The 25,408-nt window shown below is 44.3% G+C and overlaps 1 pseudogene; it reads right to left on the bottom strand.

Annotated features, from left to right (window-relative positions):
- LOC140720737 (ubiquitin carboxyl-terminal hydrolase 35 pseudogene) overlaps nt 1-24,153 on the bottom strand; it is a 34,835-nt pseudogene extending 10,682 nt beyond the window's left edge.
- Nucleotides 24,154-25,408: the final 1,255 nt, after the last annotated feature.

Here is a 25,408-nt window from a genome sequence, read left to right as displayed (position 1 = left end):
TGGGAGGAGTGGAATTTATTAAAATCCTTGATCTTACACATTAAACCTCAGAATGTGAAGTAATACACAACATAAGAAAGCATTTAATGTCAGGTATTCAACTTTTCTTCTTTAGAAAATGAACAGTTAAAGTAGATAATTTGGCCCTGTTTGACAATTGTTGTCGAAGATTTTTAAAATACTGGTTTTTAAAAAATACTTTTTTCTTACTTTTCCCTCTTTCTCTCTCATTTCTCTAGCTCCTTTGTCTAACATCTGTTTCCCTTTAGTTCATTTGCTATACTGAAGTTGGCTTTGATTACATCTGACCCATTTCATCCTCATTCTCTATATTTTCACAGCTTGATCTGTTGCTCACCCAAATGCCATTGGGCTCTTGCCATTCTATTACAAAATTAAGATAACGCAGACGCTTTGATCAAAAATGTTAACAACTAAATTATCAGACCATTCGACCATAAGACGTAGGAGCAGGTTTATGTCATTTGTCCCATCGAGTCTGCTCCACCATTCAATCTTAGCTGATTTATCTTCCCTCTCAATCCCAATCTCTTGTCTTTCCCTGTAACCTTTGACACCCATACTAATCAAGAATTTATCAACCTCCACTTTAAATATATCCAATAATTAGCCTTCTGTGGTGAACTACATATACCTGTCTGGACACGCCCCCTGCTGACTGCTCCTGTGGCTCCTCTCACAGACCCCTGTATAAAGGCGATTGAAGTCTGAGCCCGGCCTCTCTGTCTCCAGGATGTAGTATGGTGGTCAACCACTGCTTGTTCCTTCTTCCAGTCAATAAGAGCCGATATCTCGCCTTTACGTCTCAGAGAGAGTTATTGATGGTGCATCACCTTCACAGCGATCTGTGGAAATTAATTACCATTCTCTTGTTAAAGAAATTCCTCCTCATCTCTATTCTAAAGGGACATCCTTCTATTCTGAGGCTGCACCCTCTAGTCCTAGACTCTCTCATTTTCTGAATGTCTATAGAACATTAAACAAAACATAAGATGCCCCACCCATTCAAAATCAGCCAATAATTGGACAATGAGGCAGTTTTCATGATGGTTCTGAGAGGATAGAGAGAGAAAGGGGGAAGCAAAAGGTGAAAAAAAAATAGCTTTTACTGAGCTTGTTTCACAGAATTACCGTAGATTTCGCACTACAGAGCGCACCTGATTAAAAGCCGCTGGCTCTAATTTTAGAAAGAAAATCAATTTTGTACTTGTACAAGCCGCACCGGATTTTAGGCCGCACCGGATTTTCGGCCGCAGGTGTCCCACGTTGTAATATGAGATATTTACACAGAAAGATATTACACGTGAGGATTTTTTAACTTTTAATTAAATCCATATGGTAACATAAACAAATACATATTGCAAATGCTTTTTTTCGAACCGTGCCTGTAACGCGGCTACTTTTAAATATACGTTGCGTATACTTTTTTACTGAACAACATTCCAATATCTCCTAACGACTGGTAAAAAATATATATACTGCAGCCTACCAGGAAAAGTTATTGATCGCCTTTAACTTAAAAGCAGCGTTCGCTCAGATCTAATGCCGCTCGCCCCCACCTTCCCGTTTATCGCAAACTGGTATTTCCCACAAGACGCGGCGAAACCGGGTGTGACGTCATAGCATCCCGCGATGTAGTACAGAAAACAAATATAGTTAAAACACTTCTAACTTTAACTAGAAATTACTAACAAATGAATTACTAAGCGAAAATATTATAAACTAAATAACTGCCATAAAGGCAGCACAATGCTTTTCTTCGAGTGTTTTCCATGTTGATGAGGGTGAGTACAAATGACTGATTTACAATAATTTAATTGTGAAAGTGCGCTTGATTTATCGTACAATTTCATTGGACCTCTGTGAACTACTCATCAATTTTATTGGTCTACTGTTACGAGGCAAAATGTTTTTGGCGGCATGAAAAAAAATCATGCATTAGCCGCACCATAGTAAAGGCCGCAGTGTTCAAAGCTGTTCAAAATGTGGGAAAAAAGTAGCGGCTTATAATCCGACATCTACGGTATGTACCTTAGAAGTGTAGTCACTATTGTAATGAAGGGAAACATGGCAGAAAATAAGCTCCTAACAGCTTTGACAATTGGTAGATAATTGGTTTAGTTTGAAGGAATAACGTTGGCCAGGACACTGGGAGAGCATCTAAAGTAAAACAAATAAAGGTGGAAATACTTTGAACATTACACAACGTCTGTGAAAGGAAGAGCAGCGGTAACATTTGAAGATGGGAAAGAGTGCAGATAATGGAATCTGGAACAAAATGAAACCAAACTGTTGGAGGAACTTGGTGGGTCAGGCGACATTTGTAGAGGGAAATGGAGAATTGATGATTTGAGTCAACATCCTTCATCTGGATTTGACATTTCATCAATTCACCAAACTGATATCTAGTAGCAACATAGAGGGAGATTATTCAGTACATCTGGTCCATATTGGCTCTCAGAGAAACAGCCCTCTCCCCCTGTCCATATTTCTCTGTACCCCTACAACATGTTCTCTCATAAATAGCCATCAACTTCTCTTTGATTCTTTTTGCCATTACCTATCATATATGATGCAAATAAGGAATAATCTTTTGCGGGAGCTCAGTGGGTCGAACAGCGTCTGTGGGGGAAAAGGAATTGTTGACATATTGGGTTAAAACCCTACATCACGAACCCTTCTGAGGTCTCTAACATTCCACTTCCTCTTGGATATCCCCTTTGGGCCTTTTACCATTTCGGGACTGCTTCATCCCCATTTGCATCCATGATATCGCCCACCTTCCTCTCTCCACTCCCTGACCCACTCCGATCCCTTCTGAAAATGCAGCCCCACACTCACTTTGCACCAGTCTCAACCTCGTCACCAAATCTGTAGACTAGGAACCTATGCTGTTGTAGTCTGCCAGACTGACCTCTACCTGCAGAGGCCAGATACAACTCTCAGATACTTCCTCATACAAACCCCTGGACTTTGATAAACACCAGGCCACCATCTCCTGGTCTTCCATCCACCGTCTCTATCCTGGTATTGCCCCAAGCCCACTCTCCAGTATCTAACTCTTACTGAGTCCTGATGCACAGTTTCAACCTAAGATCTTGGCATTTCCTCTCCCGCCACAAGTGCTGCTCGGCCTGCTGCGGACCTGCAGCATTTTGGTTGATACTGTAGATTCCAGCTTCTGTAATCTCTTGTCCCTTTCACCAGGTGTACAGCAATCGACTTTGATGTGGGAGAGAACTGGAGCACCTTGGAAGAAGCCCGGGCGGAATATGTAAATTCCACATCGACAGCACCCAATTTCAGGATCAAACTCAACAGCTGTGAGGTGGCAGCGTTAACTGCTACACCAGTATGCTGAACACTCGGTTTCTACTTAGGAAGGACATACTGGAGATTGGTTTCAGATCTGCCTTCCATTCACTACATTTTTGGTAGCCATCTCTTTACATTTCACAAGATATATACAAAAAGATTATCATCTAGTTATTGATGTTAGTTATGGATATAAACATAATTGATTACATTTCTTACTTCTCTGACACGCTGTCACTGATAGGGTATAACATTTGATGGGATTGCATTCACACAGGAAGGTGCAGGCTGCTAGCAAGCCTTTCTCCCAATGCTGCCAACTCAATAACGTGGCCCTGTTTTCTCTCCGCTCATGTTTTAAATTTAAGCTTATTACTTGTTGCTTGAGTGTGAGGGAACCATATCATCAGGGACCGAGTTACCAAAATAAAACATTGGAACCACAGAACCATAGAACATTATAGCACAGAAACAGGCCTTTTGGCCCTTGGAATTCAGAAACAACCCACTAATATCTAATACCTTCCTATACACTAGGATACACTAATACTATCCTGTTAATTGTAGATAATCAAGGAGGAGGAAGTAACTTAAAATAATCTCCATCATCAGATAAAAAATATTCAGGAAAACTAACAGGACAGATATTATGTTAGTGCTGCGAACCTTATCACCTGCCTCCTAGGGTTAAAAAAAGTGTTTTGGCTAAAGGTCATAGTTCAGAATAAAGAGTCACCGTTTAAAATGGAGGATTTCCTTCTCAGTGATTGTGAACATAAAGGGGATTAAAGCCCATTCTTTGTATCTGTGCATGCAGAATATGAGGATTCAGAGGCAAAGGGCTATTCCCTTTTCTAAACAACTTGCATTCCCTCTTCCCAAACCAGGATCAGCTAGTCAAACCTCCAGAGTTTCATTCCCCCATAAGCAGCCTCTTTACCTGATAAGCACTGAAGGAAGCATATAATCTTTATTCCAATTTTAATTGATGATTCATGCTTTGGAAATTATTAGATTTGGTTTTCAGCAGTTAGAGACAAACCTCTAGGTTAATTGAAATATGAGATTTACATTTCGTACACTTTAAAATTTGGCTAATATGTTTCAGATCTGGAATGATAATGTAACGCAGTGATACAGTTCAAACTTCCAGTGATGCTAGAGTTCCTAATAAGTGCAGGAAAAACTGACCTGAGAAACAGAAGAACTTCAGTCGGCCAATTCCTGGGAATAGAGGGTTATCCTGTCATGAGCGACTGCAGAAATTAGATCTGCATGTTCGCTGGAGATCGGAAGAAGTAAGGGTGGATCCTTTTGAATCAACAAGATCCTAAGGGTTATGACAGGGGAAATTTGGAAATGTTTGCACTAACTGGGGAGTTCTGGAATTCTCTAAACCAGAGGGATCTGCAGTAACAGAGTGTAGAATATATTGCTCCAATTACAGAAGTACAGTGCAGGCAAACAACATGATGCAAGCTATGGTGAGCTAAACTGAGGTCAAGTCTATTTTATTGTACAAGAGGTCTGTTCAAAAATTTTATGGCAATGGGATAGGGTCCTTGAGGTGGTGTTACGTGTTTTCAGGTTCAGTGGGACGGGGTGCAGGGAGAATGGGTGAGATCTTTGATTACTGTACTTCCCAGTGCCATTGGAATTCTGGTCCATTCCCAGTTGATGCCACTGTTGGCTAGCTCTTTTTCCAGATAATTCACTGCATGCTCTTTATCCAGAAGTAGTGGGATAAGCTGAAAACTCCCCATGGACAGATGGAAAAGGGGGACTATGAAAAAAATACAGAAAAAGAGAAAAAAAAGTAACGTCTTCTTCATAATTTTGTCCATTACATAAAAAAACATAAGAAAATGAGATCAAGAAAAGGTTAGATTATTGGGAATATTTAAAGAGAATATTTTGAAAGATCAGGAAACATTGAAAGGGAATTGAGGCCTGTGGCAGATCAGCCATGATCACATTAAATTGGGGCCAGAGTTTTCGGCTCATCCCTCTAGGTCTGAGTGACGAACAGAGAATACACAGTCTAGATGGATACCTAGTCCATCTTCTGGAAATGAAGCAGATTCCAAATGGCACTGGGGAAGTAAATAAAATGCTGGTCACTTCAGTGATGAGGCCAGACAATTAAAGGTAAATAGGGAAATGGAAGAGATTCCAAGTAATTATTTAAGATCAGTTTTTCACACTAGGACACTAATACCTTCCTAATAATTGTAGATAATTAAGGAAGAGGGAGTAACTTAAAATAATCTCCATCATCAGATAAAAAATATTCAGGAAAACTAATGGGACAGATATTATGTTAGTGCTGTGAACCTGCCTCCTTGGGGTTAAAAAAAAGGTGTTTTGGTAAAGGTCATAGTTTAGAAAAGTCACCGATTTAAAATGGATGATTTTCTTCTCAGTGATTGTAAATCTTTGGAATTCTATTCTCCAGATAGCTGTGGAAGTGAAGTCAATGAATTTATTCAAGATGGAGACTGATAGATATTTAAACTATATGTCCACAAGATGTAAAAGCAAAATTAGGGCATTTGACCCATCAAATTTGCTCTGCCATTCCATCATAGTTTTCTATGATGCCCACAACTTACCTGCCTTCTCCCCATAACCTTTTGATGTCCTGACTGATCAGGAACCTATCAAACTTTGTTTGGACTCACAGCTGTCTGACGCAATAAATTCCATAGATTCACCACCCTCTGGCTAAAGAAATTCCTCCTCATCTCTGTTCTAAATGGGTGTCCATCTATTCTAAAGTTGTGCCATTTGACCCACCTACAGGAAACATCCTCTTCACATCACTCTGTCTTGGCCTTTCAATAGTCACAGGTTTGAATGGTTTGTTGGTGCATGACCAAGTGGTTAAGGCTGTGGGCTGGCGATCTGAAGGTTGTTAGTTCGAGCCTCAGCTGAGGCAGCATGTGTGTCCTTGAGCAAGGCACATAACCACACACTGCTCCTGCACATTCATAGCCCAGTGGTGGAGGTTGGTGCAGTATGGGCAAGACAAGACAAGAATGAGACCACCTCATTCTACTAAACACCAAAGAGTACAAGCCGATTGCCACAAACGTTCCACATACATTAGCCCTTTCATTCCTGAAATCATCCTTGCAAGTCTCCTTTGGACCCTCTCCAATGCCAACACATCTTTTCTTAGATAAGGAGCCCAAAACTATTCACAATACACCAAGTGAAGCCTGTTAAAAGGTATAAGGAGAGAGCACAAAAGTGGTATTAAGGCCAAGATTGGCTCAGTCTTGATCTTGTATAATAGTGAAGCAAGTTTTGGGGGCTGATTTCTGTTTTTTATGCATATGGCTGATAGCATCACAGAGAAATGGGCAAAATGGGATAGTAGCACCATGAATGCTTTAAAACAGCTCTAGCTAGCATGTCAAACAAGTTATTTTAGCAGTACGGATGGGATAAAGGGGAGTTTGCAGATAACACAGATCACACGCAAGGCTAGTTCTACTGAGCAAGTTGTCAAAGCCGAGGACTAATATGTTGCTCGGTCCTGATGAATTTCATTCAAGGATCTTAGAAGCAAAGGGTATCGAGTTTGCTGATGCGTGGATTTTAATTTTACGAAGTTTGCTCCACCCAAGGAAGGACCCATTTAACAACCCAAGATAATCTGGCATTGGTGGATCTTCAGACTGACAAGATGCAACAAGTTGTCTCTCAGGGGCACCTGTGCTAGAGCCTCAACTTTTACTTTCTGCATTAAGTCACCTTTGAGATTTTGCCATTGAAACTTGCATCGAAAGTTATTGTTCACTCTTTCACACTGCAGTTCTTTTGTAATGTGCAGTAAGATGATGCAACTCAATAAGCAAGTAATATCCAGGACAAAGTGTTAACTTGTGCTTAAATTGAGTTACGTATTTCCTTTTAGCTTTCTGTTACAATGGCATGGTAGTGTAGCGGTTAGTGTAACAGAGTATAGCTCCAGCTTTAAGATCAGGGTTCAATTCTCGCAGCTGTCTGTTAGGAGTTTGTACGTGACCCAACACGGGTTTCCTGATGAAGGGTCTCGGCCCGAAACGTTGGCTACTCTTTTCTCACGGATGCTGCCTGACCTGCTGAGTTCTTCCAGCGTTGTGTACGTATTCTATGGGTTTCCTCCCATGCTCCAAAGATGTACAGGTTAGAGCTAGTAAGTTGTGGGCATGTTATTTTGGTGACACTTGCAGGCCGCACTCAGCAGATCTCAGATTGGATTTCTCACAAAACAATGCTTTTCACTGTATGCTTTGATGTACATGTGATAAATAAAGTTAATTTTATCTTATAGTTCTGTAGGTAACAAGTACAAGGAGAGAATATGATCACATGTGAAGGGGCAGCAAATGTTGTAGCAGGGACACTGGATATATTCCTCCTTTGAGCCGTCGATTGAGGACTGATAGAGATTATTCAATGGTTTTATAACAGTGGATAGAAGTTGTTCTTGAGTGTGGTGTATGTGCTTTCAGGCTTTAGTGCCTTCTGCCTAATAGATGAGGAGAGAGGAGAAAATGACCGTGTTAGGTGTGGTTTTTGATTATGTTGGCTGCTTTAGTGTGGCAGCAAGAAGTGGAACAGAATCCATGGAGAATCCTGGTTTCTGTCATGTGCTGAACTTTAGCCACAACCATCTGCAGTTTCCTGAGATCCTGCAGAGTAGTTTCCATACCAATGCCATGAAATATCTGGATAGAATGCTTTCTGAGATCAATATTAAAAAAATGGTCAGGATTAAGGGAACATGCCAATTTTGTTTTGCCTTCTGAGGAATTAGAGGCATTGGCATCTTTCTTGGCCGCGGTGTCTACGTGGTTGGACCAGAACTGGCCATTCGTGGTGTTCACTCCTTGGAATTTGAAGCTCTCAACCCGCTCAATCTCAGCACCATTGATGTAGAGAGGAGCATGCGAACTACTCGCCTCCCTGGTCAATAACCAGCTCTCTGATTTTGCTGACATCAAAGGAAAGTTTGTTGCCTTGACACCATGCCACTAAGGTTTCTATCGCCTTCCTGTCGACTATCAACTCCAGGAAGGGTATGACGTAGGAACACATAACAATCCTCAAAGAGGGATCAGAAGTGGAGAGAGTGAGCAGCTTCAAGTTCCTGGGTGTCAAGATCTCTGAGGAACTAACCTGGTCCCAACATATTGATGTAGTCATAAAGAAGGCAAGGCAGTGGCTATACTTTATTTGGAGTTTGAAGAGGTTTGGCATGTCAACAACTATGCTCAAAAATTTCTATAGTTGTACCATGGAGAGCATTCTGACAGGCTGCATCTCTGTCTGGTATGGAGGGGCTACTGCACAGGACTGAAAGAAGCTGCAGAAGGTTGTAAGTCTAGTCAGCTTCATCTTGGGCACTAGCCTACAAAGTACCCAGGACATCTTTAGGGAGCGGTGTCTCAGAAAGGCAGTGTCCATTATTAAAAACTTCCAGCACCCAGGGCATGCCCTTTACTCACTGTTACCATCAGGTAGGAGATACAGAAGCCTGAAGGCACACACTCAGCGATTCAGGAACAGCTTCTTCCTCTCTGCCATCCGATTCCTAAATGGACTCTGAAGCTTTGGACACTACCTCACTTTTATAATATACAGTATTTCTGTTTTTGCACATTTTAAAAATAATCTATTCAATATACGTAATTGATTTACTTATTTATTATGTTTTATTTAATTTATTATTATTTTCTCTCTCTGCTAGATTATGTATTGCATTGAACTGCTGCTGCTAAGTTAACAAATTTTACGTCACATGCCGGTGATAATAAACCTGATTCTGATTCTATCCTCTAACTCGTTATTTGAAATTCAGCCGGCTGCGCTGGTGTCATCTGCAAATTTGTAGATGGAGCTAGGGCAGAATCTGGCACACAGTTGTCAGCATATAGGGAGTAAAGAAGAGGGCTGAGGATGCAGCCTTGTAGGACATACGTTTTGAGGATAAACATATCCTCAAACATATCCAACATAGGTGTTCACATCTAAACTTCTGTCAGTCAGAAGTAATAGATCCAGTTGCAAAGGGAGGTATTGAGTACCAGGTTTAGGAGCTTCGAGATGAGTTTGCTTGGAATTTATGTACTGAAAGTGGACCTGTATACAATAAACAATAGTCTAACAGAGGTACGTGCGCTGTTGAACTGAAGGCTGCCTAATCAAAACATCAGGTGCTGTTGGACGTAATAATAATGTGGGAGACGAAGGACAAGGTGGTAGTGAGTTGGATTGATACTAAGATGCTACTATTTTCAAACTCATGAAGGTGGGATAGATGAGTAGATTGCATTGAAGTCACTAACCCAACATATTAGAAGTTTGGCTTCTGCAGTTTACAACATGCTCAGTATTTTTCAGGGTCAGCCGCAGACCACTTCAGCATTATCAGTGACATCTATAAAGCACCCACAGCTCTGAGGAAAGTTTCTCCTTTCTCCAGTCCTCATACGGCCACCAGGCCAGCTGGGAAGACAAGCGTCAATGCTGGTTTTCACAGTGCTGACGTTATCTAGTTTTGTTTGGATAAAGAAATAGGGAGGGGCTTGGGCTTTCCTTCACTGCTCCAGAAATGAGGCACATGCAAGTCCCACGTCCTAGACACTGTTCACCAACACATAGAGGGTTCTGGAACTGGCTTCCAGAATCATCTCCTGAAAGTCTCATTTTCAGGAAGGGAGGGAAGTTCTAGATGCATTAGATTTCCTTATGGAGAAGAAATGCTGTTCTTCCTGAGCCCTTTGGATAGTGGTATTACGTCTCTTGGCCCTGCTCTACTTCCTAGATGTCCTCATTTCACAGGAAGGCCACGGTCTTTCCACTTAAGCATCAGGAACATTGCAGAGAAGTTCCAATGTCTTCATCAGGACTTGACATGCATTTGAGAACTCCTCTGCTTTTGAGCATTGGCTTCACTGCTTCATGGCTGCATCCACATCTGTGAGTTTTCAATGGCTTTCCAGCTGGTAACGGATGATCAGGAGTAAGACCTTGAAACCATCAGCTCTGTCCTTCCATCCAATCAGATTATTGTCAAGCTTTTACCTGAACTTCACACAACATCCCTCCATATTTAATCAAAAATCTGTTGATCAGAGCGTGGAAATGTTAAACTGTTATAATGCCACCATCGTTTGGCAGAGGCATCTCCTGATTTCTAGAATATTCTGTCAAAGATGTAAAGGATAAGACCATGGAGTATAATTATTATAATGCACTCTCTTCCTTCAGTAATACAGGGACTGCACTTTAAAAGTACATAATTGCTGTAAATGCTTTGTGACATTCTGAGGTTGTGAAAGGAACTATATAAATGCAAATTCTTTCTTTCTCTTTCCATCAGGGGCCCATTTAGTATTCAGTTAACACTATGCAAATCTGTACCTATCCAGTCCCAGCTGGGTGACAATGGGGAAATTTCTATCTTCTGTCTCTTGTGTGTATTGCACCTCCAATATCCTTCAACTTCGGACTACACTGTTCCCCACGTTCCTCAGTAACACCATAGCCCTATCCTAAACCGTGGCCTAAAAATACTTCTGAAGCTGTCCAGCCAACATACTGACCTTTCAGACAATTTGCACTGTTTCAACAGCATTTCTAATTTGGTTTTATTTAGACCGCTTGTACAGAAATCCAAAGATGCACAGTCACCTTTTCACAATACCAAACGAGTGGCATTTTGAGTTTTGAACAATGCACATTATTGCCTACTGTAACAGTTTCCAAAAAAAAACAGAAGTGATATTGCTAAGCACTAATACAGGCCTCCCTATGATGATCACTTTTTACAGCCTGTGATTCCTTCAATAAAAACCATCCCAACCCACAGGAGTTTTATTGCAGTTTCAGTACAGTTATATACAGTAAATCAAGGGGCCGGTGCTGGGTGTGAAATTGCTGCTAAGTCAAATGAGAGAGTCAATGGACTGGTAATTGGGCTGACATGGGCTGCTTGGCCATCTGGAACTATGTTGATGGTGATGAGCAAGTACAATGCTTCAAATTAATTCAGTAGCAGAGGTGAAGGAAGACAGACTGTGCATCAGCCCCTGTGACCTTCATTTATCTTCAATTTTTTTATTGTGGTTTAAATAAGCAGATGAAGCCACCTGCCTTTAATAGCCCAATAAAGAGATCAGCCAGTTAGAGCAGTCTTAATTATATACTGTCCTTTCCTGCTACTTAAGTCTGCAGTTCACAGCCCACATTATCTTGCACTATCCTAACTCTTTCTGCAGACAAGGTTTTGACATCTTACTGTGGCCGATTGGATGTTACATTGCAAGAGCTAAGTGTCAGTGCTTGAAATCGGTTTTAAGTCATGTATGGTTCTTTTTAGAGCAATCTGATGGCATCCTGGGTCCTTGGTTTAAGAAGTGGATTAATTTTACCTGAAGCTTAATTAATTCTCCCATGGGATGTTGGGTATGTGTTTTTCCAGGTGTGACACTAAGGGTCATATGCTTGGGTCAGTGCTGTAGACAACGCAGTGTGATGTTAGTATCTCCTAGCCGCTAGATTGCAGCCGAACCTGCCTTTGGCTGCAACGTATTTCACTTTGGAAAAAGTGCCTGTGTTTTCACAGGAGATGGCTCCTGACCATTGGAAGCTGGATTCTTGATGCCAGAGGTCAAACTCTTTTTGTGCAACCCTGGAGTGCAAAAATAACAAATACATCGCATGGAGAAGGTTTTGTAGAAACGTTGAGCAAAAATGGAACTGCGTTTGTGTAGACACAACACCCAAGGCAATCCAATTACAAGTCTTCTCCAACTGGGGCCACTGTTCACTTTGGCCTGTGGGAATTACCTGGAGTCAACTTCAACAGTGATAATTGGAGCCAGAGTTGAACATCATGAGAACAGGCCCTTCAGCCCACACATCTATGCTAACCACTTTCTCATCTATATTGATCCCAAATGCCTACATTGTCTCATCTTGTTAAGCCTTGCTTATTCAAGAATTTGTCTAAGTTTAGCTTAAATGTAGTGATTGTATCCTATTCCACCATTTCCTCTGGCAGTTCATTCCAGATACCAAGCACTTTGTGTGAAACACTTTGCCTCAAATTCTCTTTAAAACTCCTTCATCTTACCTTAAATCGATGTTCTTTTGTTTTAATACATCTATTATGGGGAGAACTGATTCTGACTGACTACCCTATCCAGGCATCATAATTTTATACGCCTCTATCTGGTCACTCTTCAGTCTGCTTTACTCCACGGAAAACTAGCCCAGCCTATCCAATCTCTTCCCACATTCCAGGCAACAGTATCAAAGTTATTGGAGAATCCAGTCTCTGACTGGTTCCTGTGAACACAATAATATGGATAAATCTATGAGGCTATGCTTCACTCCAGAAAGGCTTTACGCTAATGTTAGTGACAAGAGAACACTCTTAAAGTTGAAAGGTGAGTTTGAAAATGTAGCAACACGCACAAAATGCTGGAGGAACTCAGCAGGCCAGGCAGCATCTGTGGAAAAGAGTATTGTTGACGTTTTGAGCAGAAGCCCTTCGACAGGAAAATGTATCTTCACAATAGTTTAGAGCTATACCTTGTCCTGTCCGAATGCACAAGGACCTCCAAGAGATAGATGCCACGTAAGCATAGCAGTTAATGTGAAATTCTTACAGCTCAGGGCATCGGAGTTCAGGGTTCAATCCCAGCTTCCCCTGTAACACGCTGTAAGGTTTCGCTGCTAAGGCTAATGTAATGGCTTCTATGTAACGTTCCACTGTTAAAGTAATGGTTTCTCTGTAGCAGCAATGTTTGGGTTATGACTGGAGATAACGGGACTTTGGAATGCAGGGTTTAACCAATGAGGGAATGTTGTTCTTTCTTGTGTGTCTGGAAGCCGGGTTTTTCACGGTCTTTCGTCGGGGAGCGATGGAGAGAGAGGATGCGAATGGAGAGAGTCAGAAGACCACAGGATGGAGGGAACTGAGGAGTGAGGGTCTGAGGGCTGGCTACACTCGGAGGAGGTCAATGGTTGATGAATAGCCATATCAGTCTGATCTAACGTGCACTTTTGACTTCTTTTCCTTAAAATGGGCCCTTTTTCTTTTTATTTTCTTTACTAACCCAATATTCAGATTAAAATTTAAAAAGTTCAATCATTTAATTGCATATGGTGTACTGTCTGATCATTTGCAGTACAGAGATGTAACCAGGCAACACATCAGGCAGCATCCACACAAACAAGATTTCTCAGTTTGGTGGGGCCAGGAGTTGTTTTCCCCTGGACAAATATGTGCTGGCCAAAGGGGTCTGTGCGTCCTCCCCGTGGAACGTGTGCTGGCCGAGCCTGAGGGTTACAAACGGTCTGTGTGTCCTCCCCGTGGAACGTGTGCTGGCTGAGCCTGAGGGTTACAAACGGTCTGTGTGACCTCCCCGTGGAACCTGTGCTGGCCGAGCCTGAGGTTTATGAGGGGTCTGTGTGTCCTCCCCGTGGAACGTGTGCTGGCTGAGCCTGAGGGTTATGAGGGGTCTGTGTGTCCTCCCCGTGGAACGTGTGCTGGCCGAGCCTGACGGTTACAAACGGTCCGTGTGTCCTCCCCGTGGAACGTGTGCTGGCCGAGCCTGAGGGTTATGAGGGGTCTGTGTGTCCTCCCCGTGGAACGTGTGCTGGCTGAGCCTGAGGGTTATGAGGGGTCTGTGTGTCCTCCCTGTGGAACGTGTCCTGGCCGAGCCTGAGGGTTATGAGGGGTCTGTGGGTCCTCCCCGTGGAATGTGTGCTGGCCGAGCCTGAGGGTTATGAGGGGTCTGTGCGTCCTCCCCGTGGAACGTGTGCTGGCTGAGCCTGAGGGTTACAAACGGTCTGTGTGTCCTCCCTGTGGAACGTGTGCTGGCCGAGCCTGAGGGTTACAAACGGTCTGTGTGTCCTCCCCGTGGAACGTGTGCTGGCCGAGCCTGAGGGTTACAAATGGTCTGTGTGTCCTCCCCGTGGAATGTGTGCTGGCCGAGCCTGAGGGTTATGAGGGGTCTGTGCGTCCTCCCCGTGGAACGTGTGCTGGCCGAGCCTGAGGGTTACAAACGGTCTGTGTGTCCTCCCCGTGGAACGTGTGCTGGCTGAGCCTGAGGGTTACAAACGGTCTGTGTGTCCTCCCCGTGGAACGTGTGCTGGCCGAGCCTGAGGGTTACAAACGGTCTGTGTGTCCTCCCCGTGGAACGTGTGCTGGCCGAGCCTGAGGGTTACAAACGGTCTGTGTGTCCTCCCTGTGGAACGTGTGCTGGCCGAGCCTGAGGGTTACAAACGGTCTGTGTGTCCTCCCCGTGGAACGTGTGCTGGCCGAGCCTGAGGGTTACAAACGGTCTGTGTGTCCTCCCCGTGGAACGTGAGCTGGCCGAGCCTGAGGGTTATGAGGGGTCTGTGCGTCCTCCCCGTGGAACGTGTGCTGGCCGAGCCTGAGGGTTATGAGGGGTCTGTGCGTCCTCCTCGTGGAACGTGTGCTGGCCGAGCCTGAGGGTTATGAGGGGTCTGTGCGTCCTCCTCGTGGAACGTGTGCTAGCCGAGCCTGAGGGTTATGAGGGGTCTGTGCGTCCTCCTCGTGGAACGTGTGCTGGCTGAGCCTGAGGGTTATGAGGGTTCTGTGCGTCCTCCCCATGGAACGTGTGCTGGCCGAGCCTGAGGGTTATGAGGGGTCTGTGCGTCCTCCTCGTGGAACGTGTGCTAGCCGAGCCTGAGGGTTACAAACGGTCTGTGTGTCCTCCCCGTGGAACGTGAGCTGGCTGAGCCTGAGAGTTATGAGGGGTCTGTGTGTCCTCCCCGTGGAACGTGTGCTGGCCGAGCCTGAGGGTTATGAGGGGTCTCTGTGTCCTCCCTGTGGAACGTGTGCTGGATGAGCCTAAGGGTTATGAGGGGTCTGTGCGTCCTCCCCGTGGAACATGTGCTGGCTGAGCCTGAGGGTTATGAGGGGTCTGTGCGTCCTCCCCATGGAACATGTCCTGGCTGAGCCTGAGGGTTACAAACGGTCTGTGTGTCCTCCCCGTGGAACGTGTGCTGGTCGAGCCTGAGGGTTACAAACGGTCTGTGTGTCCTCCCCGTGGAACGTGTGCTGGCCGAGCCTGAGGGTTATGAGGGGTCTGTGTGTCCTCCCCGTGGAACGTGTGCTGGCTGACCCTGAGGGTTACAAACGGTCTGTGTGTCCTCCCCGTGGAACGTGTGCTGGCCGAGCCTGAGGGTTATGAGGGGTCTGTGTGTCCTCCCCGTGGAACGTGTGCTGTCTGAGCCTGTGGGTTATGAGGGGTCTGTGTGTCCTCCCCGTGGAACGTGGGCTGGCCGAGCCTGAGGGTTATGAGGGGTCTGTGTGTCCTCCCCGTGGAACGTGTCCTGGCCGAGTCTGAGGGTTACAAATGGTCTGTGTGTCCTCCCCGTGGAACGTGTGCTGGCTGAGCCTGAGGGTTATGAGGGTTCTGTGCGTCCTCCCCATGGAACGTGTGCTGGCTGAGCCTGAGGGTTATGAGGGTTCTGTGCGTCCTCCCCGTGGAATGTGAGCTGGCTGAGCCTGAGGGTTATGAGGGTTCTGTGCGTCCTCCCTGTGGAACGTGTGCTGGCCGAGCCTGAGGGTTACAAACGGTCTGTGTGTCCTCCCCGTGGAACGTGTGCTGGCCGAGCCTGAGGGTTACAAACGGTCTGTGTGTCCTCCCCGTGGAACGTGTGCTGGCCGAGCCTGAGGGTTATGAGGGGTCTGTGTGTCCTCCCCGTGGAACGTGTCCTGGCCGAGTCTGAGGGTTACAAACGGTCTGTGTGTCCTCCCCGTGGAACGTGTGCTGGCTGAGCCTGAGGGTTATGAGGGTTCTGTGCGTCCTCCCCATGGAATGTGTGCTGGCTGAGCCTGAGGGTTATGAGGGGTCTGTGCGTCCTCCCTGTGGAACGTGTGCTGGCCGAGCCTGAGGGTTACAAACGGTCTGTGTGTCCTCCCCGTGGAACGTGTGCTGGCCGAGCCTGAGGGTTACAAACGGTCTGTGTGTCCTCCCCGTGGAACGTGTACTGGCCGAGCCTGAGGGTTACAAACGGTCTGTGTGTCCTCCCCGTGGAACGTGTGCTGGCCGAGCCTGAGGGTTATGAGGGGTCTGTGTGTCCTCCCCGTGGAACGTGTGCTGGCCGAGCCTGAGGTTTATGAGGGGTCTGTGTGTCCTCCCCGTGGAACGTGTCCTGGCCGAGTCTGAGGGTTACAAACGGTCTGTGTGTCCTCCCCGTGGAACGTGTGCTGGCTGAGCCTGAGGGTTATGAGGGTTCTGTGCGTCCTCCCCATGGAATGTGTGCTGGCTGAGCCTGAGGGTTATGAGGGGTCTGTGCGTCCTCCCTGTGGAACGTGTGCTGGCCGAGCCTGAGGGTTACAAACGGTCTGTGTGTCCTCCCCGTGGAACGTGTGCTGGCCGAGCCTGAGGGTTACAAACGGTCTGTGTGACCTCCCCGTGGAACGTGTACTGGCCGAGCCTGAGGTTTAGAAACGGTCTGTGTGTCCTCCCCGTGGAATGTGAGCTGGCCGAGCCTGAGGGTTATGAGGGGTCTGTGTGTCCTCCCCGTGGAACGTGTGCTGGCTGAGCCTGAGGGTTACAAACGGTCTGTGTGTCCTCCCCGTGGAACGTGTACTGGCCGAGCCTGAGGTTTAGAAACGGTCTGTGTGTCCTCCCCGTGGAACGTGAGCTGGCCGAGCCTGAGGGTTATGAGGGGTCTGTGTGTCCTCCCCGTGGAACGTGAGCTGGCCGAGCCTGAGGGTTATGAGGGGTCTGTGTGTCCTCCCCGTGGAACGTGTGCTGGTCGAGCCTGAGGGTTATGAGGGGCCTGTGCGTCCTCCCCATGGAACGTGTGCTGGCTGAGCCTGAGGGTTATGAGGGGTCTGTGTGTCCTCCCCGTGGAACGTGTGCTGGTCGAGCCTGAGGGTTATGAGAGGCCTGTGCGTCCTCCCCATGGAACGTGTGCTGGTCGAGCCTGAGGGTTATGAGGGGCCTGTGCGTCCTCCCCATGGAGGGGAGGGGCTTCCTCCTGGTGCTCCAGATTCTTCTCACAGTCCAAAGACGTACTGGTGAGTCGGTTAATCGGTCACTGTAAATTGTTCCATGGTTAGATAAGGGTTAAGTCGAGGTCGTCGGAGGTTGCTGGGGTGGCGTTGCTCAAGGTCCGGAAGCTGTATCGGTAAATAAAATATTTCCTCACTTCCCAGTCAATCTCGATTGGCAACAACATCTCCTCCATGAACTCTATCAGCACGGGAACACCACAAGGCCGTGTGCTTAGCCCTGCTCTACTCGCTTTACACTTACCACTGTGAGGCTAAGCACATATTCAAGTTTGCTGATGACACCACTGTCGTAGGCAGAATCAGAGATGGTGATGAATCAGCATATAGGAGGGAGATTGAAAATCTGGCTGAGTGGTGTCATGACAACAACCTCTTTCTCAATGTCAGCAAGACCAAGGACCGATCTTTAATTTCAGGAGAAGGAAACCAGAGATCCGTGAGCCAGTAATCATTGGAGGATCAGAGATGGAGAGGATCAGCAACTTTAAATTCCTTGGTGTTATTATCTCGGAGGACCAATCCTGGCCCAATCACGGCAGCATGGCAGCACTTCCTTAGAAGTTTGCAGAGATTCGGTATAACATCTAAAACTTGGTCAGACCTCTACTGATGTGCAGTGCAGAGTATATCGACTGGCTGAATCACACAAACACTCTTGAATGGAAAATCCTACAAAAAGAGTAGTGGATACAGCCCAGTCCATGACAGGTAAAACCCTCCCCACTACTGCCCACATCATCACGAAATGCTGTTGCAAGAAAGCGTCATCTATCATCAGGGACCCCCACCACACAGGACACGTTCTCTTCCCACTGCTGCCATCAGGTGAGGGTACAGGAGCCTCAGGACCCACACCACCAGATTCAGGAACAGTTGTTACACCGCAATCATCAGGCTCTTGAACCAAAGGGGATAACATTACTCAACTTCACTTGCCCCATCACTGAACTGTTCCCACAGCCTATGCTTCACTTTCAAAGCTCTTTATCTCATGGTCTTGCTAGTTATTGCTTGCTTGTTTGTTTGTTTGTTTATTTATTTATTAATTATGTCTTTCTTTTTGTATTTGTGCAGTCTTTTGCACATCTGGTTGGTGTAGTCTCTCATTGATTCTGTTATGGTTATTATTCTATTATGGCTTTATTGAGTATGCCTGCAGGAAAATGATTCTTGAGGTTGCATATGGTGATGTGTGTGTGTGTGTGTGTGTGTGTGTGTGTGTGTGTGTGTGTGTGTGTGTGTGTGTGTGTGTGTGTGTGTGTGTGTGTGTGTACACACACTCTGATAGTAAATTTACTTTGAACCTTGAATAAATTTAGCTTTAAAGCCAGATCCAGATTTATTATCCTAAGACTATAAATTTTTCTAGACAGCAGTCCTATGTAAAATGGGTAAAGTTTCATCTTTACACTAATGAGGATGTAAAAAATTTGCTTCATGGAATGAAGAGAAGACACAGCTTTGACTAGATTCGTCATTTCTCTGTTCTATAGAACCTCATATCAGTCTGACTTTGCCGAGCACAAGACCATTCAGTGGAGTACTGGAATGCGAATAAAAATGTGTCAAGGCAGCCTCCAGAAATATAAATATTCACTGGTCAATCTTACTTTCAGAACATGATGTGCCCACTCTCAAGCTCAATTTAGTTTTTGTTTTCTGCATGTTTTTGTGGTTCAAGCGGCCGTATTTTTTAGAAGTTGCAGAAGTGAGAAAGAACAAGTTGTCAGGAAATGTAGAGGAGGCTTGACCCAAAAGTAGAGCAGCAGAGATTATGCAGTAATAAACAATACTAATAGACTGAAAAATAACAAGCCACAAGGGGCGTCAAAACAAGAGAGAACAGAAACTAAATACAACAGGCAACAAGCTAAACTTTAGAGTGAAAGCTAGGAACAACAGGTTGAGGCTGGCTGGTTCAATGAGTGGATGCGAATTGGGGTTAAATAGGCTGTAGGTGATGAGTCTGGAATGAGTGGCGGGCGGATCTTATTAGCTAGGTGGAGACAGGGACGTGCCTGGATGTGTAGGCCTCAGACATGTGGGGAAACTAACATAAACCAGCTCTCCTTTGAAACATCTGCACTATGCTTGGTTTGTATTCAACTGATGGAGGCCATTGGGTTCTGGTTGCTCTGGCAATGAACTATCACAAGCAAAGCCACTTTTGTGACCTATTTTGCTTAACACCTTTATAAATAATCAGGATTATACAAGAACATTGACTAAAGTTACGGATGATATATGTTAATAAAGGTGACTGATTCCAAAACTGAACAGATAAAGGGAAAAGAGGATTTGAATAAATTTGGAATGGTGAAATTTAAAAATGGTTCACAGTCAGAAAGGACCATCACTTGAAGTGGAAATCAAGCAATATCTGTGAAAAATAAAAAGGAACTGGAGAATTGATTGACAATGATTTAAAATTATTGCAACAATGTCCTGCAGCAAAAGATAAAGCATATCAGATGTTGCAATGTGTCAAAAGGCCAGAAATGAATTAAAATAATATGCATACTTTAGATACAGTAATAGAATTCCACAGTGTATAAAGGTTAATGTAGTAGCTGGAAGAGAATGATTAGGAGAAAGAAGGATTGGATTCTGAGTAATTGTACCTTCATGCGGTGAACCTTCTTAAATTTTGAACCATGTGCTCACAACCTATATTTGGTCTGCTTATGAAAGCACAGACTTTGGGTTATAGACATTTGGAAAGAGAAGCACAGGTTATGCCTGACTGATTTATTTCTGAGGAGATCACTAGAATGATTGGTAAGGAGTGTAGGTGGAAGGTGGCTATAGGAACTTGTAACTATATAAAAAGACCTGATTATTACACACAGAACTCAGAGACTCAGAGTCATAGAATGGTGCAGCACCCACCATGTTCATATTGATCTACACTAATTCCATTTGCCTCCTTTAGTTCTGTGTCCTTCCAACCAAGTGCAGTCTAAATGTCTCTTTAAAGTAGTAATTGTATCTGATTCCACCAGCTCCTCTTGCAACTTATTACAGATATCAACGACTCTGAGAAAGAAAATCTTTCCCCTCAGATCCCCTTCCTTCTTCATCTCACTTTAAATGTATGCTCTCTTGTTTTGATCATCCTTCTATGGGAAAAAGTCTCTGGCTTCGGAAAAACTTTGAAAGATTCTCATCTCTAGTAAAGGATTTGGAGACACAATTGTGACACTTCAATAATGCAATAGGGTGTAGGGGACAAAAAGGATGAATGCAAAAACATGAAAAGTTAGCTTTTTCTAGTAATTTTTTAGGTTAGTTTTCCACCATAAATTAATTACTTGGATAGATCAATGCCTAGTTGAGGGTCCAAGTATTTCACTAATACAATGTTGTGTGGATGGAACTGAGAAAAAGCTGCCAGTTGGAGTTTAATATAGAAAGGGTTTAGCTTCTACTCTGGCTTGCGAAAGCTGAAGTCAAATATTTTTGTACTAATGTAAAACTGGGTGTGCAGATTTACAGAAAAGTGATTTTGGTCTGAATGTACAAATAACTAAACTCTTACACTCAGAGATAAAAAGAAATCAGGATGTTTAATTCAATGTTTCAAAGGATTCAAATGCAAAAACAGGGAAGTTTATGTAGAGTTGCATTTGAACTCCGCCTACATTAAGGACTATGTCATGGCCTTGGAGTACAGATTCACCAAAACAACACCGCGATAGAAGAAGCAAATTGTGGGAACAGGTTGTGTTCTTTAAGAGGTTGAGGATCAATCCAATTGAGGCAACAAATTGATAACTAGGCTGGTTACAGATACAACTGGCTAGACATTCTATAATGTGATCCTTTGTGATAGATAAAACAATGCATCCATGGAACTGACAATGAAAACGCATCACGGAACTCCAGAGGCTTGATGCACTTACATAAGCTCAACACCAATTGCCTACTATGTTTAAATGTGTAAATATGCTAGGGTTGATAGCAACGAACAGTGCACCCCCATTTCAATGGGAATTTGTCTGTTCCATAGAAGACCAATAAGGAGTGCCCATTTTCCTCAGAGTGATCCTGACCTGGAAGAAGAGGAGTGCTTGTTTCTGTGTCTCACCGCTGCAGGTATGTAACACATGGAATACAGACCCTCCTTGCAACTATGTAAGAAAGCTGGCAGGGGTTCCCTGCTTAGTACAATAAAAGAATTTGCTCATTATTCACCGCCCAGGCCATTCTCTGCACTGGCACCATCCTGGCCCTGACATCATATAATCGAGTCGCACTGCACAGAAACAGGTCATTTACTGACCATCATATGGCCCATTTATGTCTCTGCCTTAAATATTGTGAGAGCACCTGCCTCCGTCACCTACTCAGACAGTGCATTTTAGCTTCCAATCATTCTTTGTGTGATAAAATTGTTCCTCAGATCTCCTGTAATCCTCTTACACTGTACCCCAAGCTCATAGTTTAGACACCTCTGTGAAAATGAAAACACTGTTATATCTACCTATTTATTCCCTTCATAATCTTGTATACCTTGATTAAGTCAGCCCCTTCCCCCACTTACCCTCCCACCCTGACCCACCTCCTCTGTTTTAAGGAAAACAGATTCAGCCTTTTGGGTCTTCCTTCTTACTTGAAATGTCCACCCTAGACAACAACTTGTTAATCTCCTCTGCACCCTCTCCAGTGTAAACCTGATCCTCCTATAGTGTGTCCACCAGAACTGTAGAAAGCACTGGCTAATGAAGGCAGTATCCTCTCGATAGAGTGGATGTGCAGAGGATGTTTCATATGGCGGGGGAGCCTAAGACCAGAGGGCACAGCCTCAGAATAGAGAGTCATCCATTTAGAATGGAGATAAGAAAGAATTTCTTTAGCCAGAGAGTGATAAGTTTGTGGAATCGTTACTACAGGCAGCAGTGGAGGCTGAGTCATTAGGCATATTTAAGTATTTAAAGCAGAGGTTGATAGATTCTTGATTAGTCAGGCATGAAGGGTTACGGGGAGAATGCAGGAGAGTGGGGCTGAGAGGGTAATGGATCAGCCATGATGAAATGGGAAAGCAGATTCGAAGGGCCAAATGGCCTAATTCTGCTCCTATATCTTATGTTCATGTGGCCGTTGCCTTCGTCACCATTTTATCTAATGTGCTGTGACTTTCATGGACTGTTGCATTTCTAATGCAGGTTCCCTCTGTTCTTTGACAATCCCTAAGACCCCATCATCCCTGACCTTCTCACTTTTCCATATCTCCCTGCAAACTCTATCTTTGTGTAACCCTCTCACTGAGCTCGTATGAAAACTTGTCTCAATAACGATTTTGGGTTCAACCAAACAGGAAAGTTGGGACGTTCCAATTAACGGAACCTCGATTTGAGTGAATGCTGTGTAAATACTACCCATACACAATTATCAGTTGACAAGAAGTAACAGATTATACACCGCATAAAATTATAAGGAAAGTATGTATATTTGCCAGCTTTATTAAACAGTTAACAGGAAAAAGAAAAAGGCCCGTTACAGTTAAACCAGTCCAATTTGCACAGAACCATTGGAGCTCATACTGGAGTATTCTGGGGTGTATCTCTTACTCTCACACTGGACCCACAGTCTGTGTGAAAACACCATCACATTTTCAAACTCCCTCGGAACCACCTCGAATGAACGGGCTCTCTCCCTCAGGAGTATTGGCCCTTCCTCCTTGGAGTCATTCATCTGCACAAAGCACTTCTCCCAACGGCATTCTGCAGCATCTGCCCTTCTGCCCCGCTCTGCAGCTTCCTCCCAAAGACCCTGAAAACAGACTATTGCCCTTCAGAAAACTTTTCCCCACAGCTCTCTAGAACCTTCTCTCACATTCCACCATCTGGATTGGCTGACTCACATTCCTAAGCTGGACAACATGTGCTTATATCTTAGCGGAAGCCAAAACACACTTTCCTGTATGGCACACTGCTTTTTACAGAAAACAGCCTCTATAAATTACCCCACAGCATGTCTTAACCAGGGCATTACATTCGCAAATCAATACTCAAGCCCCAATCTTTCCAATTCCAACCCCCCTTTCCTGTCCAGTGTCCAAATGAAATAGATTGTGACCATGACAAATGTGAATCATAGTTTTGGGTGAACTGACATAATTTCCCTCTTCTTCTCCTCTGCTTTCAAGCTGAGAAACATTTGGTGCCCCTTACTCATCTGATCATTGCCAAAGGAAAGACATAGTTCTTTTTGCCCAAGCTTCTTTATCTTCTTTATCAAAGAAGATTTATTCTTGGGCACTTTTTAAAAATGGTTGCAATTGCCTTCCTATAAACAGTGAAGAACAAAGGCATTAACTTTGTCCATGACCAGCTTACTCTCTGACTCGCATCACCCTCCTCCTTGACTGATTTCAACCTTGGCACCCCATGTAACAAAAAGCATTTGACACCAGGAGTTCCAAGAACTACCCCTCGTCTGAGGTTTCTCGAAGCTGTCAGCTGAAGTTTTAAAAATTGAGCTGTAAGGTTAATTAGCGACAGATTAGTGTAGCACCAACAACTGGAAGGTCAGGGCTCAATTCCTGCCACTGTCTGTATGGTTTCCCCATGACTACATGGGTTTTCTCCAGCTGCTCCTGTTGCCCCCAAATTGCGGAGGGTGTGCGGATTGGGGCTAGCGAGCTGTGGGCTTACTACGCTGCTGTCTGAAGCATGGTGGCACTTGCGGGTGCCCTGAAGCAGGCCCTTGCGGTCTGTGTTGGCTGTTGATGCAAACGGCACGTATCTGTGCATGTTTTCATGTACATGTGACAAATAAAGCTAATCTTTTTTTAACCTAGTACAGATCATTGTTAAGTTTAAAACTTAGTTATAAAGAGCTGATTAGTATTAATCTCACAAGCGATTCGAAACTTGCTGGACCATGGCAGTTAGAGCATAAGAGCAGGATTCGGCCATTTTGACCATTGAGTCTGCTCTGCCATTCCATCGTGGCTGATTATTATCCTTCTCAACTCCATCTCCGGGCATCTCACTATAATCTTTGACACCTTTGCTAATCAAGAACTTATCAGCCTCCACTTTCAATATACCCATTGATTTGGCTTCCAGAACAGTCTGTGGCAATCATCATCTCTATTCCAAAAATGTCCTTATATTCTGAGGCTGTGCCCTCTGGTCCTGGAGACCCCCAGCTATAGCAATCATACTCTCTATGTCCACTCTACTGAGGCCTTTCAATATTCAGTGGTGTTCACTGAGATCCCCCCTCATTCCTCCGAACTCCAATGAGTACAGTTCAAAGTTCAAAGTAAATTGATTACCAAAGTACACACATGTCACCATTGCCAACCCTGAGATTAATTTTTTGTGGGCATACTCAATAAATCCTGTGACCATAATAGACTCAATGAAAGACCATCCCAACAGGATGGACAGGCAGTGTGCAAAAGACAACAAACTGTGGAAAATCCTTTCTCAATCTTGTTGCCCTGGAGAAAACCCCGAAATAATTTTCAAGGCTCAAGGAACTCCTGCATAAAAACTATTAAATCTACAGCTCACGATACATTAGCGTGAGCAGTAAGTTGTAGATATAATAATTCAAAAATAATTGTCAATGCATTTTTGAGTAGAGAATGAATTTTTAGACAACCTTTCTTGAAAAAAACAGGTAGTTAAGCTTGGCTTGCCTTTCTGGAAATTAATTTCTTTCTTTCCCTTTCATAAATTTTAAAAACTCATAAGGCAAACAGAATATATTTCTGTTAAAGAACTGGCTTAAGCCAAAATGGGATTTACTTTTTCTAAAGGTAGACTTGATAGATTTAATTTAAATGAAGGTTGTAAATTGATTTTAAGTAATGCTATTTACAACATGAAAAATTACTTATAATGTTGAAGCAGTGTGTTGTGACAGCGCAACATGAGGAAATCTACAGATGCTGGAAATTCAAACAACACACACAAAATGCTGGTGGAACACAGCAGGCCAGGCAGCATCTATAGGGAGAAGCACAGTTGATATTTTGGGCCGAGACCCTTCGTC

This window comes from Hemitrygon akajei, chromosome 2, assembly GCF_048418815.1.
Source record: "Hemitrygon akajei chromosome 2, sHemAka1.3, whole genome shotgun sequence".
NCBI lineage: Eukaryota > Metazoa > Chordata > Chondrichthyes > Myliobatiformes > Dasyatidae > Hemitrygon > Hemitrygon akajei.
The sequence above is the reverse complement of the archived record's forward strand: the minus strand, read 5'-3'. Positions and strand labels throughout refer to the sequence as shown.